This window comes from Pelodiscus sinensis, chromosome 9 (genome assembly GCF_052426305.1).
Source record: "Pelodiscus sinensis isolate ZL-2025 chromosome 9, ASM5242630v1, whole genome shotgun sequence".
In the NCBI taxonomy this organism is placed as follows: Eukaryota; Metazoa; Chordata; order Testudines; family Trionychidae; genus Pelodiscus; species Pelodiscus sinensis.
The window spans coordinates 66,794,002-66,807,702 of NC_143060.1; the positions used below are offsets into that span (position 1 = coordinate 66,794,002).

Sequence of the window (13,701 nt, forward strand, 5' to 3'; positions counted from 1 at the left end):
AGGGAGCCAGGCCATTGCCCCAGGCAGCACACCAAGCTGGAGCGGGCTGCGTCTCGCCTCAGGACACTAACCAGACCCAGGGACTCGCCTGGGTGGGGAGGACCCTGAGGGAGGACTGCGGCTGTTCCCTGTAGCGCCGTGGCTCCCCAGTGCTGACTGCACTGGAGGTGTGGGGCCCACTGCAGTAGACACTCGCCGCAGCTGCAACAGGTGAGCTGTGAGAAGGGCTAGCCAGCCAAGTATGACCCCACAGTCTTGGATGGGATTGTGCTTGGAGCAGATACACCCCCCTCCAGCCATGGCTACTCTGCCGTGTATAACACACCCAGGCACTGCTGCGAAATGACGCCTCCCACCCCCGGGAAGACACCCTAAGGGTGACCTGGGTGCATTTAAGAAATGCCCTTCCTAAGCCTGCCGGTTCCCAGTGCTCCCAAGGGGCTAAACTCTGACCCCGGGGCATCCAGAACAAGGTGGGATGTTGGAGAACAGGCGTAAGTGACTGGGGACATGCAGGGGACCAGAGTGCCGGATTGAATGCATCCGAGGGTACAGAGGGAGTTTGCAGGTGTCAATGCGGAGCCTTTGGCCATTATCTTTGAAAACTCGTGGAGATCGGGAGAGATCCTGGATGATTGGGAAAAGGCAAATGCAGGGCCCAGCTTTAAAAAAGGGAAGAAGGACGATCCAGGGAACTACAGACCAGTCTGCCTCACCTCAGTCCCTGGAAAAATCATGGAGGGGATCCTCAAGGAATCCATTTTGAAGCACTTGGAAGCAGGGAAAGTGATCAGGAACAGTCAGCATGGATTCACCAAGGGCAAGTCCTGCCTGACCAATCTGATTAGCTTCTCTGATGAGGTAACTGGCTCTGTGGACGTGGGAAAGTCGGTGGACATGAGATACTTTGACTTTAGCAAAGCTTTTGATACAGTTTCCCGCAATATTCCTGCCAGCAAGTTAAGGGGGTATGGCTTGGAGACATGGACTGTAAGACGGATAGAAAGCTGGCTAGACTGTCAGCCCAATGTGTAGTGATTAACAGCTCGATGTCAGGTTGGTGGTCGGTTTCTAGTGGAGTGCCCTAAGGTTCGGTTCTTGTACCGGTTTTGTTCAACATCTTTATTAATGATCTGGAGGAGGGGATGGATTGCACCCTCAGAAAGTTCACAGATGGCACTAAGCTAGGGGGAGAGATAGATACACTGGAGGGCAGGGAGAGGGTCCAGAGGGACCTGGACAGATTAGAGGATTGGGCCAAAAGAAATCTGAGAAGGTTCAACAAGGACAAGTGCAGAGTCCTGCCCTTGGGACGGAAGAATCCAGAGCATTGGTACAGGCTGGGGACCCACTGGCTAAGTAGCACTTCTGCAGAAAAGGACCTGGGGGTTACAGTGGCTGAGAAGCTGGATATGAGTCAACAGGGGGCCCTTGTAGCCAAGAAGGCTAATGGCATATTAGGGGCATTAGGAGGAGCATTGCCAGCAGATCCAGAGAAGTGATTATTCCCCTTTATTCGGCTCTGGTGAGGCCGCATCTGGAGTACTGTGTCCAGTTCTGGGCCCCCCACTACACAAAGGATGTGGACACACTGGAGAGGGCCCAGCGGAGGGCGACCAAAATGATTCGGGGGCTGGAGCACATGACCTATGAGGGGAGACTGAGGGATTTGGGTTTGTTCAGTCTGCACAAGAGCAGAGTGAGGGGGGATTTGAGAGCAGCCTGCAACTCCCTGCAGGGGGTTCCAAAGAGGATGGCGAGAGGCTGTTCTCAGTGGGGGCAGGTGGCAGAACAAGGAGCAATGGGCTCAAGATGCAGTTGGGGGGGGGTCTAGGTTGGACATTAGGAAAAAACTCTTTCCCTAGGAGGGGGTGAAGCGCTGGGCTGGGTTCCCTAGGGAGGGGGTGGAGTTTCCATCCCTAGAGGTGTTTAAGTCCCGGCTTGACAAAGCCCTGGCTGGGATGATCGAGTCGGGGTTGGTCCTGCTTTGGGCAGGGGGCTGGACTCGATGACTCCTGAGGTCTCTTCCAGCCCTGGGCTTCTAGGATTCTACAGTGTCCCTCCCCCCAGGAAGGGGGCCCAGTGAGCGCTGACCTGGGTGAGTGCTGTCAGTCCCGCCGAACGAGAAGCCATGACCAGACGCAGGCCAGAGCCAGCGGAGGAGGAAGCACCTGGGATCTAAAAGCTGGGCAGCCGTGTAGTGACTGTCCACTGAGGGATTCAGCCGGGCCTGTGACACAGGCAGGGACCCTGCAGGCTGGGCATGGGACGAGGAGTGGCGGGACACACCAGGAAGGATCAAACAGAGAACGCAGCCGCCCCGTTCCAGAGCAAACACCCCACCATTGCTCACAAGGGCGTTGTCCACGCTAGCAAGGGACAGACATGGGCCCCATGCAGCCACGCTGCTGAGCACAGCCTGTGGGAAGGTGCTGGCTGCGGAGATGCTGTGGAGGAGGAGGGCTTCAAGGCATCTGCTGCTCCCGCTGCTGGTGCACAGGCCCTGTCAGGCCGGCTTCCCAAGGAGGCCGTGCCAGCGCTGTGTCTTGTGCTGCAGAAGGCGGCTGGCAGTGCCTGTGGCAGGAAGACATCCCTCACCCCGCGGACGCATAGCCCCGGGATCAGACTCAGGCACGCCGGCTAAGCAGCAGCTGCGCTTTCTGTCAAGGAGAAGAGCTGGCAGCAACTGGCAGGTGGTCCTGGGAGCATCTGGAGCTCCGCTCATGGTGGCTTAGCGGCCACGGGCAGCAGGGGCATGAAGGCAGTGCATGGCGGGCAGAGCGGGGACTCGCACCCGGGACACCCGGTCTTGCCCGCTTCTTGCTGAGAGTGCCTGGGACGGTGCGGGGGATGATCTTCCCAGCTCTGAGTGAGGCGCCATGTTCCCAGATGCAGCAGGAGGCCATGACAACGTGGAATTCTACCTCCCGCGCGCTCGCCCTGCGGCACGAGCACAGAGCTACCCTATGGGACACCGGCCGGCTCTTCCCCCTGCAGATGGCCATCTCCACAGATGCAGTGTGGCATCGCACAGCGCTCCGATGAGGCCGCAAAGCGTGGGATGATAGAGAGCTCAGCCACGCTTTACTCTCAGCCTGCCTCCTGGAGAAGAAACTGAGTCGCATGCAGGCCACAGGCTGCCAAAAGGGCACCCCTGGAGGCGTCCTGGTAGGGAACGCGTTGTCTCCGGTAAGTGCCATGGAAAAGCCATTAGACAGAAAGTCCATTTCCTTGTAGCCAAGTACCTTGACCTTGGATTTAAATCCACCATAGTGTCGCGGAATAAACACGCAGTCTGAGTTACAGATTCAAGTCAGCCAGAAGCGTTTATTTACTGTGATCGCAGGAGAGGACACAGAGAGACAAAGATTCTGCCCATTTGAACTCTGACTTAACAAAGAAATCTCAGCGTTTATATACCTTTGTAATTCCCATCAGCACATAATGGAATGTAGCAGAAAACTCGAACCATATGTACTTAAGAGGTTACATCTCTTAGTACAATTCTCTTTTTGCAAACCTTGCAGTTTCTTTGTCTGTAAAGGTCTGTCTACACTACCACCCTACTTTGAACTAGGTCTTGTTAATGTAGGCAACCGGAGTTGCAAATGAAGCCCTGGATTTGAATTTCCCGGGCTTCATTTGCATGTTGCCGGGCGCCGCCATTTTTAAATGCCGGCTAGTTCGGACTCCGTGCCCGCGGCTACACGCGGCACGGACTAGGTAGTTCGCCCTGGAAAACAGAGCAATGCCCACCCAGCAGCAGCTGCAGGACCAAACTATCCTTGGTGTGATGTTGCGGACAGTCAGGAGGACTATGGGCTTGTCCCTTGTGCTTGGCTTCTCTGAGGACACGGAGGATGGACTCGCAAGATAGCACCACAAATGAGAGAAGGTTACAAACCTCTGGGCTACCTCGGACAGCTGCACCCGCCTCTCCCCCCTCGCCCTCTGTCTGCTGGGGCAGAGCTACTTCCTGCTGTGGGGCTCTTTCTTGGACCAGTCGGGGTCACCGAGAGAGCCTTCCGACTCGGAAGGCGGCAGACAGGCGCGGCTGCGGTCCTGGCTCGTGCCTTGCCTGCTGCGTGTGTGTCAAGCCCCACAGTGGATCCTGAACTGAGTTCTGTGTGCGTTGAGCGTCCCAGGTAGTGCGGGTGCACGGCACCAGGGATGCGTCTGTTTGTCGTCCCTGCGCTGTCCACGCCAGGCTGCGCTCCGCGCTCGTGGCACACTGCTTGGTGTGCAGTGTACACCGCGGATAGTGTAGCTGGAGCCGACGTACTTCCTGGGAGTTTGGCAGCAGCGTGGCGTTAGTGGGGGGGTCTGCTCTGTAGCCCAGGGTTCCCCTGAGTGGTGCTGTGTGGGTCGGCCCACGCACCTAGGCCCAGCCTGAGCAGTTAGCAAGGCTCTTCCCCGGGGAGAGACAAAGGGAGGCAGGCGGAGATGGCCACATGGCCTGGGAGCAAGGCAATTTCTTGGGGCTAGGGAACCATGAAGGGAACAGTCTCCGTGGGGTGCTGGGAGTTTAGGGGCCTAGGCACCCCACCCCAAGGGGTCAACAGCTGCCTGGCCGTGACTCCTCCTACCCACATCATGCCTATGCTGCATTGTGCCCTGGAGAAGCAATAAACGCTCTCTAGTCTACTGGCTGGCGGAGTCTGTTCTGGCTGCTACGGGGGTGCAGGATCGGGGGGAACCCCTACGCACCATCACAGGGCGGTCAGCAGGAGAAATTCTCCCCTCGATTCCCCATATGCCTCATGACCCGGTGGAGTCCTGGGGTTGACGGGGGCTGTGGGCTCTGGGAGGAAGTTGGGGGGGCTGTGGGCTCTGGGAGGGGGGGGGGGCTGTGGGCTGGGGGGGCTGGGGGGCTGGGCTCTGGGAGGGAGTTGGGGGGGCTGTGGGCTCTGGGAGGGAGTTTGGGGGGGCTGTGGGGGGGGCTGGGAGGGAGTTTGGGGGGGGGGCTGTGGGCTCTGGGAGGGAGTTTGGGGGGAGGGAGGGGGGGGGCTGTGGGCTCTGGGAGGCAGTGGGGGGCTGTGGGCTCTGGGAGGGAGTTTGGGGGGGGGGCTGTGGGCTCTGGGAGGCAGTGGGGGGGCTGTGGGCTCTGGGAGGGAGTTTGGGGGGGGGGGCTGGGAGGGAGTTTGGGGGGGCAGTGGGCTCTGGGAGGGAGTTTGGGGGGGGGGGCTGTGGGCTGTGGGGGGGGCTGGGAGGCAGTGGGGGGGGGGGCAGTGGGCTCTGGGAGGGAGTTTGGGGGAGTAGTGGGCTCTGGGAGGCAGTGGGGGGGCTGTGGGCTCTGGGAGGGAGTTGGGGGGGCTGTGGGCTCTGGGAGGGAGTTTGGGGGGGCAGTGGGCTCTGGGAGGCAGTGGGGGGGCTGGGACCAGGCTCTGGACTGGAGCAGGGAAAGGGGATGCAGGAGCAGGGGAGGCAGAGAGAACCAGACTTGACCCTTTCAACCACCAACCAGGGTTTATAACAACATGCACCAGAAATGGCTCCGCATGCTTTAACAGAGGTGTCTGACTTTGGCGGTTTCCTGCATCCCTCTCCATAATTCATCAACCCGTTGTTTCGCTCTCGGGCTCTTTCCTGCCTTCATGAAGCAGTAAGTTCTCCATCAATTAAGCCTGCTTCGAGCGCCTCCCTGTTTGTGCTCTGGCTGAGGTCCGTGATTCGGGCTCTAGAGAGCGTATCCCTGGTGTCCTGGTTCTTCCTATAAGCAAGCAAGACCTGAAACCTCATGAGCCTCATTGGAAAACATGAGGGTAACTTGATTTTCTTAACCTACAGGAGCAGCTAGAACTTTGTGGTCAGTTTCCATATGAAATGTTATGCCCACTAGAAGATCTCTGAAATGTTCCCAGGACCACCTACTGGCTAGGGGTCCTTCTCCGCTGTGGGCGTAGCGCTGCCATGGATTGGTGAGCGCTTGTGAGGCGTACATTACTAGGCGTCGTTGTGGAAGTGACTGATCCCATAGGACAGGGCATCCGCTGAAAGTCATGGTTTTATTTGACTTGTATAGTGCAAAACCTGGTGGGGTGCTTGAATCTTGCTTTATTTCTCGAATACCTGGCTCTGTTTAGTTCCCCGATGCCATACATATTGTGGACTTGCGAGCGATTACAATGGCTTTGATTTCTCTGCCAGATGGGGTAGGAATTTTCCAATGTGTCATTATACCTATGAGTCAATATGCTTCAGTGACATTCTGATGCTTTATCATCTGAGTAATTGCTTGTTCTTTCTCTGCATCTCGTCTGACTCCTTCTCCCTTGTGATCTAGCCTAGAAATTGGAATTTGCCTTTTTTCTCCAGTCTTCCGAGGACCTCAAAGAGGCATTGTGCGTGTTAGGTTTGGCAGAGTGCCCCTTCCAGGTCCTTTAGACATGGAAAACATTTTCTGTGGAAGTGTTCCGGAAGTGGTGCTGGCAGTAGATTGCAACAAAAACTTCTAAAAGATGTCATAGAGTTCTTGAGTAATGCGGATTCTGGAGCAAAACCAGATTCCAGATGTGGCATTCCATTTTGAAAATACTTTTTACTTGAACATGTGGGAGTCCTTCTTGACAATTTCTGCAAGTAGTCACATTGAGTCTGGAAAGTCCTACGCCGCTCCAAGCCATTTCATTTGGTTTTGGGACCACTACCAAGCCTGCACATCAGGCAGCTAAGTTGTTTCTTCTGGAAATGACATCATCTTCTCCATGCGGCTGATCTCTGCTTTCCTTTCCGTGGCGGGACAAGGCTCTCCTAGGTGTTAGCAGACCAAGCGGCTTTGCATTTGGTATGAGTTTGGTATGAGTTCACCTCTGGTGTCTCCTAACTTGGTATAATTTGGGGAACCTCTTCCTGATCTCAGCTTCTAGGTCCCTGGTGACTGATTCTGCTCTTATAACAGACCTAGAGCTGTGATTGCTGGGTGGCCAGGTAGGGCGGTGTGTCGGCCATCTACAAAATAGAATTCTTAGGATATAATCTCGTCTGCTACTTTTAGAGTGGCCCAAAACATTTCCTTTTATGTTCAAGAAGTTGGTCTGAGCCTTTCAGTAGCCCAGTTGGCTCTTGCTGTGTTGGTGCTTTCATCCTTCTGTAAAGTAATTCTAGCATCACTGTTGCATCAGTATGTTTTGAAGTCTATTTTATCCTTTCCAAAGATGGTCATGGTGATTCATGTAGTCCTGTTTGGTCCTCTCCTATGGCTCCAACGTGTGTGATGCTAGGTATTTTCAGGTCTCCCTTAAAGATGGTCCACTGGGCATAAAGGCCAATGTGCTGTTGCATAATATCCTTTTTTTTTTTTTTTTAAACGCTGTTTCCTGCATGCTGTGGAGGCAGGAAAAGGGAAGAAGGGAATTTGTGAGCAGCCATCTTGGTCTTGTTAACAAGAGAGCAAGAGTCAGGCTAAGTCTGTGGCCTGACGACCCGAGATCTGTAATTAGACGCTGCCTTCGCCTCCATACGGAGATACGGATAGAACGCTGACTCTGGCAGGGACCTTGAGATAAGGAGCATCTGGGTGGAACTAACTAACTGTTAGCCACTGGTGTTTGGAATGGGAAGGAGACTAATTGTTATTGGTATTATAGCTAATAGACACTATATAAACTGCTTCATAATTGCTGGTATTCGAAGATCTGCCTCGGAGAGCCCCCCCCCCCTCGTCCGAACCAGTTTTTCCCTTGCTGCAGCTCGTAATAAAACTGCCTCTGGCTACTTGTTGCTTACAAACGCAGAGTGAGGACGATGTTTTCTTCCACAATGCAATGTACCCTTTTGGGACGAAGCTGCTGGCTGTGTGGGCATGCTTTGGTGCGAGCTCTTTTATTCCTGGCCTTTCCTCTGCATTAGCACAGTCCTGACTCTGGGTCTCTTAGTGCTCATGCTGGCCTGGGTGGGAAATGTTTCTGGGAAGCCAGAGATATTTTCCTCTCCTTGTTTCTGGCTCCTGCTCAAAGAATTCCCGAGAAGACTCCATTGATTCTGTAGGCATTATCTTTGGAAGACTCTATTCTTGGCTGTTTCTAGTATGAGGTTAAGCTCATTCCGGGCAGGCTAGGCTCTTACTGATTGTTGGCTGCTCCTCTGCTGTGTGACGAGCTGTACCAGGCCATTCGGGAATCCTTTCCCCCCTTCTCTCGTTGGGCGAGATGAAATCATACCTGCTAAACCACATTGTGGCCTGGCCCGTTCCACGTTAGCTGTATTGTCCGGTTTCATCTGAGCGGCTGGACAGGATAATGCCCTGGGCTGCAGGCCCTATTGTGTAAAAGAGGGTATTCGCTCGTTTCACCTCTGATTGTAGATCAGAACTGGCTAAACGCCAGACGGATTTTCCGGAATCTGCTTAGCAAGAGGGTTTGGAAATTGAATCCTGCTGGGAAAGGGATCTGGAGACGAGCTGGAGCAGATGGTGCTATATCTCTGCAGCCTTTTTCCTTTGGGTGGGTGAGGTGGGGTAACTCTTTCAGGATGTGACTTGGTGTGGCTGTGCCTATCTGTAGCTGCAGTGCCCCCTACTTTCCTAGCGTCACTTCCTGCTGCTACCTACACTCCCCTGAGTAGTTTCTTTCTGGCTCGGAGCAAGTTCCGCACAGTCGTGGGCTGGATTGCAGGGCCTTCTCCGCTGTCGCCCTGTCCCCATTTCTGGTTTGCAGGGTTGTTCTCTGAGCTGCGGGTCCTAGGCAGTCCCACGCTGTCCTCTCAGAAAGACACCAGAGGCCCCCACGTCACAGATGCAGTAGGAGGCTGCCTGTTTGCATAGGTCCCTCCTTCTGGGCTCTGTGCCCCCTGCTGGCCACTCTCACTGTTCACAACACCACCGATAGGCCGGGCACAAGCGATTCGAAAGCGAGCCCCAGCGATGGCAAGCAAACCGCTCACCACAGGACAGCAGTTCAGCCACAGCAACGTGTCAGGGTCGGTTTTTATTTTTAAATCCCATTCAATCGGCATTTGTGGCCCATGGCTCATGACAAATCTCAATCATGCAATAATTTATTACTATTATTATTTGGAGTGTGGTAGCACCCAGATGCCCCCATGAGGGATCGTGACCCCAGTAGCGCTAGGCGCTGTACATACCTACGATGCAAAGTTGGCTCCCGTTTCGAAGGGCAAACAATGCATCTCAGTGCTATGGCAAGAGCCAATAGACGGCAGGAGCGCAAGGCAGAAGATTATGATCAGTGTAATGACCCAGCTGTTACCTCGCCCTTGTCTCAGAGGGAAGCTTTTCCTTTCAACAATATAGTTATCTGTCTAGTCTGGGGCATGGGTGACAGACACCTAGAAATAAATCAATACATGTGCAGCCACTAAGGAACTCTGGTCACTAACATGAGTCAGAATCTGCCAAGAAATGTCAGCAGTGAAATTAGAAAATAAATATTTCGTGCTAAGGAAGTCAAGACACAAATGTTTGTTTAATCATGGAGACAAAGGGATTTCCTTGAGTGCTGGCATTATTAAAACAGCTCATTCTCACCAGGGCGGTTGCCTTCATTTATTTTACATTAATTTTGCCAGACTAATTCTGCCTTCTTACACATATCCGTTACAGGACAGCCGTTCATTCCAAGATGACGCTGCTGCTCTGGACTGGCGCTTCTCCTTACCGTGTCCGTAGTGCGTGATTGGAATGAAACCGCGTGAGTCACCTGTGCAGTTTTGATTGAGGCACGCTATCGGGCTGGCCACACACTTTTCTTTGGAATTTGGGGGTGGGGGTCAGGACAGAAAATGACATTTGGATTAAATGGCTGTTTTTGCCTAAAGAGTTTTATTTTTGTCCTAATGCCTAGTGAGGCTTGTAACAAAACAAAACAAAAGTTTTTGTTTGTTAGCAACTGAAAATCAAAGATTTAAAATTTGAGGGGGGTGTAACGGGGTGCACCAACAGCCCCCCTTCTTGGGTGCTGGCTGCCCTTTCAAATGAGGCTCGGTGAGACCTCAGGGTCGGGCAACCCCCGTGTCTTTATTCCCCCAAGCGCGTCCCACCCCCAGCGCCCAGCTACACAGCCTCTGCTGGGTTTTCTCTTCGCACAACAGAGTCTGTCTTCAGCTCGGAGGCCGCCAGCTCCCTTCCCGACTGACCGCTACCTCCCAGCCTGCCCTGCCCCCCTCCCGGCGCCTGCCCAGCCTAGATAGCCCTTGGCTCCTCAGGCTGCCTGTGCTGCCAGCTCTCAGGCCTTTATCAGCCCCCGTCTGTCCCCCGTGATTGGAGCCGACGGGGCTGGGACTAAGTAGATCCTCTTGGACCCATGCCTACAATGGCGGGAGGTGGCGGGGGTGGTAATCAGAAAACCAGAACGTGACATTTTTTCAGTTGCCAAATTTTCGGATTTATGAAAACCCAAAAATGTCCAAGAAGGTTGGGGCTAAAACCGAAATCGTTTCATCAAGAAGGGGAGAAAAAATCATTTCCCAGCCAGCAAGAATTTTGCACATTTGAACCCAAGAGCAACGTGGGCCTAATTCGTGGGTGTGCTGAGTTTGCCTTGTGCTGGCTTCTCCTGGCTTCTCCTGGCTTCTCCTGGTGAAAGACGGTGTGCGTGGAATTCCGCTGTGTCCCGGGCAACAGGACCGGTCACTCGAGGACGAGGGGTGGCTGGTATCCAGGCAGCCATTGTCTGCAGGTTGGGCAACAGGCCAGCACCCCGTGGACTGGGCAGCAGGGTAAGGTGGAGATGGAGAAAATTTGAGCCAAGGAGAGATGTCGCCAGCATGGCCTAGTGCTTCCCAGGGATCTAGTACTCTCCCCATCTCCAGTCTGTTTAGTTGCCTTTGGGGGAGTTTAACCTGCAGTGGAAACCTCCCTGGATAATTAAAACTGCATCCTTAACGAGGTGCTCCCAGGTTTCTGCTCTGTGTCTGACAGGGCCTGCTGAACAAGCAATCTTTCGCAGGCTTTCTAAACAAATACTTGTGCATCTGCTCGGATGATTTATAAACCACACAGTAACCACAGGTCATGTTTACTCTTGATCATAAACACAACCTAAGCCCTCCAGAGATGAGCACCATTCACTGGAGAGTTATGTTGCAGAGCCAGCTTGTTCCTGGCAGGGCTGCTGCTGCATGATGTGCCAGCGGAAGACGAAAACTAACTTTTGGCTCTCTTATCTAGTTAGCTTGCCGGGTCTTTGCGACAGGGACTGTCTCTTACACAGCCCCTAGCAGGACGCAGCCTTGATCTCAGGTAGGGCTGCTTGGCATGACGGTAGGACAAATAATAACGTGGCCTGGAATTGTATGGCAAGTTTCCAGCAGGTCTGACATCTCGCATAACAGGCTGAGCCCAGCTACAAACTGTAGTCACCAAGAATGCCGATGTGACGGCTGTTGGATGGCTGTGGTCTCAGTGGACAGGCCCTGGCGGACAGGTGTTCCCATCACATAAGCTATCTTCACAGTAGCCTCAGCAGAGACCAAGGGACAGATGGGCAATGGAGCTAATGCATTCAGCTGTCCTTCACAGTCTCAGGTCTAGGCATCCACACCGCTGCCTGCTCCAGCTGCATGAAGGAGCAGAAGTGAGTGGGAAATAGCTCTCTCGTCCGGGGATCACAGGCATGATGACAAAGAATTGAGTGAACAGAGGCTGAATTTTGTGTCTGTCTCATGAGCTGCAGGGTATGAGTATTTTAAGTGAACCTGCTGCATATGAGAGGAGTTACAGCATCTCTGTATGTCCTCGAGTTACGATCAGTAACTCTCCACACCTGGAGGAATGGCCCTGATGTTGTTTTTTCTAACTCAGCATTATTTCATAGACTCGTCAAGAATCGTAGAAGATTAGTGTTGGAAGAGATCTCAGGAGTCATCGAGTCCTGCCCCCTACTTGAAGCAGGACCAAGCCCAACTAAACCATCCCAGTCAAGGCCTTAAAAACTTCTAGGGATGGAGATTCCACCCCCTCCCTAGGGAACCCAGCCCAGTGCTTCCCACCCGCCTAGGGAAATCGTTTTTCCTAATCTCCAACCTAGACCTCCCCCGCTGCAACTTGAGCCCATTGCTCCTCGTTCTGCCATCTGTCACTACTGAGAACAGCCTCTCTCCATCCTCTTTGGAACCCCCTTCAGGAAGTTGAAGGCTGCTCTCAAATCCCCCCTCACTCTGCTCTTCTGCAGACTAAACAAACCCAAATCCCTCAGCCCCTCCTCATAGGTCATGCACTCCAGCCCCCAAATCATTTTGGTTGCCTCCGCTGGACTTTCTCCAATTTGTCCACATTCTTTCTGTAGTGGGAGGCCCAGAACTGGACACAGTACTCCAGATGTGGCCTCACCAGTGTTGAATAAAGAATAATCTTGTCCCTAGATCTGCAGGCAATGCTCCTCCTAATGCAGCCCAATATGCCGTTAGCCTGCTTGGCTACCAGGGCACCATGTTCACTCATATCCAGTTTCTCATCCACTGTAACCCCCAAGGCCTTTTCTGCCGAACTGCTACTTAGCCAGTCAATCTCCAGCCTGTAGCAGAGCTTAGGAATCTTCTGCCTCAAGTACAGGACTCTGCACTTGTCCTTGTTGAACCTCATCAGATTTCTTTTGGCCCAATCCTCTGATCTGTCCAGGTCACTCTGGACTCTGTGTCATCTGCGAACTGGCTGAGGGTACAAACCAACTCACCATCCTCATCATTAATGAAGATGTTGAACAAAACTAGCCCCAGAACCAACCCTTGGGGCACTTCGCTTGATACCGGCTGCCAACTAGGCATGGAACAGTTGATCACTTCCTGTTGAGGCTGATGATCGAACCCAGGGGTCCGCAACCGACAACTCTAGAGGCAAATATGGCTCCTTTGTCATTCCCAAAAATACACACAACTTCTTAAATTAAAATGAAAAATTAATTCAAGATTTAAAAAAAACCCATGTAATTACTCCTGTCAAGATGATTATTTTTGGCTAGTTCACCTTTAACTGTTCATTTTTGCAACCATCCATCCTCTCCACTCATTTGGGGGGTGGGCATATTCTCTTTTTATTTGATTGGTCAAGAAATCTTTCCATCCTCATACATGATGGTGAACTCTTGTAACCCCCTAACAGTAAAAATAGTGACGCAAAAGAGAGATGACGAACACCAGAATTTCCAAAAGGAACGGACAGACTTGTGTGCATCTGTGGAAAGGTCTGGATCTCCACACTGTCTCCTCTGAAGTGCGAGACTGTTCTCAAACAACAACAACAAAACCCACAAATTTCATGACAAAACAGGCAGCATTTGCTACAAAATACCCCGAAGGTGATGCGCGAAGAAAAGCCTGCAAGGAGCCGCAGTGAAAAATGAACATTGGCCAAAACAGCCTGCAGGCATAGTCAAAATAATGTGGGAAGTTAAACTCTGCATGTTTTGCGGGCTCATACAGCATTATTTGAAAGGTGAAGCCTGTCACTCACAGGGAGTACTTGAAGAGATGCATGCTAAAAAATGGTCATGAACTATTTTACGAGTTTCACAACAAGGACAAAATCGTAACAGAAAATTCAAGACATTATTCACAAAAGAGGTCATGACAGAGCCATGAAAATGGCCCATCAAATCGACATGGAAGAAATGCAGAATCTGAGTACAAGAGGCCCCCCCAACTTGCGACCACCCGATTTCCAACCCCCTGCACTCTCAACCATTTTTGGAAGTGTGGAAGGGGCTGGAAACTCCCTACTTACGTTCTCGGCCTGAATTTAGAATGGCG

At 52.8% G+C, this 13,701-nt stretch overlaps 1 long non-coding RNA gene across 4 annotated transcripts in view; it reads left to right on the forward strand.

Moving 5' to 3' along the window:
- Positions 1–13,701, forward strand: part of LOC112546759 (uncharacterized) — a 196,249-nt gene that overhangs the window by 139,642 nt on the left and 42,906 nt on the right. For 2 of the 4 annotated variants that reach the window (XR_012906069.2, XR_012906070.2), the window contains exon 3: positions 9,560–9,647. The exons of the other annotated variants lie outside the window; for them this stretch is intronic. This is a non-coding gene — a long non-coding RNA (uncharacterized LOC112546759). The remainder of the gene's footprint in view (positions 1–9,559; positions 9,648–13,701) is intronic. 4 annotated transcript variants of the gene reach the window in all.